At 40.9% G+C, this 3,852-nt stretch overlaps 1 pseudogene; it reads left to right on the forward strand.

Annotated features, from left to right (window-relative positions):
- LOC116464867 (RNA/RNP complex-1-interacting phosphatase-like) overlaps positions 1-2,552 on the forward strand; it is a 7,601-nt pseudogene extending 5,049 nt beyond the window's left edge.
- The last annotated feature ends 1,300 nt before the right edge of the window (positions 2,553-3,852 follow it).

Below are 3,852 nucleotides of genomic sequence, written 5' to 3' on the forward strand. Positions count from 1 at the left end.
TATAAGATAGTCTTGCCAAAAGTCTATAGATGTATGTGGAAGTAGTGAGATATAACAGCTTGAATAGTGAATTTCAGCTTAATTTGCTTTTTCTGGAAAGATTTGCTCTTTGTAGAGTTATTTCTAACAGTTTATCCTCTCCTCAGTATTCAATAGGTGCCGGGGACATTGCTTAGAAAGACAGAACTGCATCGAAGACCTTCAGAATGGTCCTATCAGAAAGTAAGTCGTATGTTATATATGTGAGATTTGTGGGTCAGGGAGATCTCTGTTTATATAATTTAAGTTGCATATGTTCATTCTTCTGGTAGCTTGTTTATTTGTTGGGGGGAGACGTAAACAGGAATGGGAGAAGGAAGAAACTGTTATTTTCATATGCCAAAATATAGTCACTAAATTGACTACTAAATCTGGAAACCAGTAATATTGTGTGGAAATATTCTCTTTAAGGAATTGGAATTCCAGTGTACCCAGGTCAAGTGGTTTTGAAGACTCAGCACATCTCATGCAACCAGTCCACAATAAGCCTGTTAAGCAAGGACCTAGGTATAATCTACATCAGATCCAGGGTCACTCAGCTCCTCGACATTTCCACACCCAGACCCAAAATTTGCAACAATCAGTCAGGTACCTCTCTCTGCTTTCCCTTTTCTAGAATTGAGATAGAAATTAATACTATAGTTAATGAAAACACATTATGATACTGATGAGGAATTCTGTGTTTTTTTTTTTTTTTTTTTTTGAGACAGAGTCTTGCTCTGTCATCCAGGCTGGAGTACAATGACGCGATCTCGGCTCACTGCAACCTTCACCTCACAGGTTCAAGCAATTCTCCTGCCTTAGCCTCCCAAGTAGCTGGGACTACAGGCACCCGCCACCACGCACGGCTAATTTTTTGTATTTTTAGTAGAGATGGGGTTTCACCGTATTAGACGGGATGGTCTTGATCTCCTGACCCTGTGATCTACCCCCTTCAGCTTCCCAAAGTGCTGGGATTATAGGCGTGAGCCACCGCGCCTGGCCGATAAGGAATTCTTGCTGTTCGGTTTGAACCAGGAGATATTATTCTGCTCTGTATTTTGCATTTAGCACTGGAAAATCAGTTACAGGACAGGGAATATGTGACTTTTCAGAGGCAATTCAGAAAGGGACTTAGAAATTTTCATTGATTTTAAACTTAAGCCAAGAGTTTGATGTGGCTATCAAAAAGGATCTTATATTCTTAGGCTACATTAATGTAGTATAGTTTTTAGAATAAGGAAGATTGTTATTTGAGGAGTTGATATGAATTATAAGAAAAATAATAAAATCCTAATAGAGAAATTGCAAAGGATCTGAACAGATAAAACAACAAAAGTATTTTCACTTGGAAAATGGGGAAAACCTCAGTATGGTTAAAGTGGTACATTAGTATGAGTTCTCCAGAATGATAGAACCAGTAGGATGGATGGATGGATGGATGGATGTATGGATGATGGATGGGTAGATGGGTGGGTGGATGGGAGGAGGAGCTTTTTTATTCGGGGTATCAGCTTATGCACTTATGAAAGCTGAGAACTTTCATAGTAGGCTGTCTGCAAACTGGAGAACCGGGGAAGCTGGTAGCATTCAGTCCAACTCAGAAAGCCTCAGAACCCCGGAAGCCAGTGGAGTAACTCTCAATCCAAGGCTGAAGGCCTGGGAATCTGGTAAGGGTTGGAGGACACGGGTGTGAGTCCTCAAGTCCAAAGGCCATGAAGCCTGGAGTTCTGATGTCCAAGAGTAGGAGAAGGTAAGGTATTCCAGCTCCAGGAGAGCACAATTTACCTCTCCTCTGCCTTTTTGTTGTATCCAGGCCCCCAGCCTATTGGGTGGTACCTACCCATCCTGAGAGTGGATCCTCCCACTCAGTCCACCCACTCACACACCAGTATCCTCTGGACACACCCTCACAGACGCTCCCAGAAATAATACTTTACCAGCTATCTAGATATCTCTTAACCCAGTCAAGTTGACACCTAAAATTAACTATCACAAATGACAAGGCATTATTCTTTGACTATTTGACTACTCATTTAGCAACAGTTTTATTAGCTTCTTTATTTTTGGAGATGGAGTCTCGCCCTGTCGCCCAGACTGGAGTGCAGTGGTGCAATCTTGGCTCACTGCAACCTCCACCTCCCAGGTTCAAGCAATTCTCCTGCTTCAGCCTCCCGAGTAGCTGGGATTACAGGCACTGCCACCACGCCCAGCTAATTTTTGTATTTTAGTAGAAATGGGGGTTTTACCATGTTGGCCAGGCTAGTCTTGAACTCCTGACCTCAGGTGAGCCACCTGCCTCGGCCTCCCAAAGTGCTGAGATTACAGGCTCGAACCACCTTGCCCAGCCAGTTTAGCAACAGTTTTTGATAAGCACTCCATTGTAGTGGTTGTCAGGCTGGACCTGGATTTGCATCTTGGCTTTGTTACTCGCCTGCTTTGTGATCTTGGATAAGATACTTAGCCTATCTACATTTCCTTTTTCCCATCAGTCAGATAGATATTTTAATAATACATACCCCGTAGTGGTTGGTATTGACAGTTAACATGAATTTAAACAGTTTAGCACATTGTAGGCCAGGTGCATTGGCTCACACCTGTAATCCCAGCACTTAGGGAGGCTGAGGTGGGAGGACTGCTTGGGCCCAGGAGTTTGAGACCACCCTGGGCAACATGCTGGAATCCTGTTTTTATTAAAAAAAAAGAAAAAAACTTAAAAAAAATTGACATTTTTAAAAGATGTAAACATTTCAAAAATATGTCGCTTGCGGCACTGAAAATTGGTATAAGCCTTTTGAAGCACAATTTCAAGAGCCATAAAAATACTTTACCTAGTAATTTCATTCTGAGACTAAGGAAATACTTCAAAATACAGAAAAAGCTATATTTACTTAATCATTTGGCACATTTCTCAAATTCCTTTCCATGTGTCAGATGCTGGGCTAGCTCAGGATACAGTAGTATATGTTTTGCATGTTAATCCCAGCATTATTTGTGGTTGTGGAAAAACTTGTAGCTGCTGTATTTCTAACAGTGGAGAATGTAACTAAATAATTATATCCATACTATAACATTTTATAAAGCCATCGAAAGTGTTAGCTCATTTATGATAAGTGAAAATAATAGGCTGTGATTCAACAGTCAGAAAAAGATGCTGGGGAAAAGAACAAAAGGAAATACTAACTAATTGAATTATAGTAAGTGGGATTGAGGGCTGTGTAGCGGGGGTTAGTTTTTCTTTTCTCAGATTTCCAAATTTTCTTTATTTTTTTTTTTCAAGACGGAGTTTCGCTATTGTTGTCCAAGCTGGAGTGTAATGGTGTGATCTTGGCTCACCACAGCCTCCACCTCCCGGGTTCAAACGATTTTCCTGCCTCAGCCTCCTGAGTAGCTGGGATTACAGGCTCCCACCACCATACCTGGCTAACTTTGTATTTTTAGTAGAGATGGGGTTTCTTCATGTTGGTCAGGCTGGTCTCAAACTCCCGACTTCAGGTGATCCGCCTGCCTTGGCCTCCCAAAGTGCTGGGATTACAGGTGTGAGCCACCACGCCCAGCCCCAAATTTTCTTTTGTATAATTACATGAGATTTTCTGGTCTTGCTTTTGAAACAAGTAAATTTAAATCCTAATTTTTCAAATTTGTTGCATATACCATCATTAAAGTTTTTCACACTTTATAATTAATTTATGTATGTTTGTTTATAAAGTGGAAGCAGCTATCTGTTTTCAGTACTAAATAGCTTATTCTGTCTTATGTCAACCCTGCCAGACTTTGGGAGAGAAAGTATTTGATTAGAATAGTATGGGCATGCATTTATCTCTGTAGGGAAAG

This window comes from Hylobates moloch, unplaced genomic scaffold, assembly GCF_009828535.3.
Source record: "Hylobates moloch isolate HMO894 unplaced genomic scaffold, HMol_V3 SCAFFOLD_1997, whole genome shotgun sequence".
Taxonomy (NCBI): Eukaryota; Metazoa; Chordata; class Mammalia; order Primates; family Hylobatidae; genus Hylobates; species Hylobates moloch.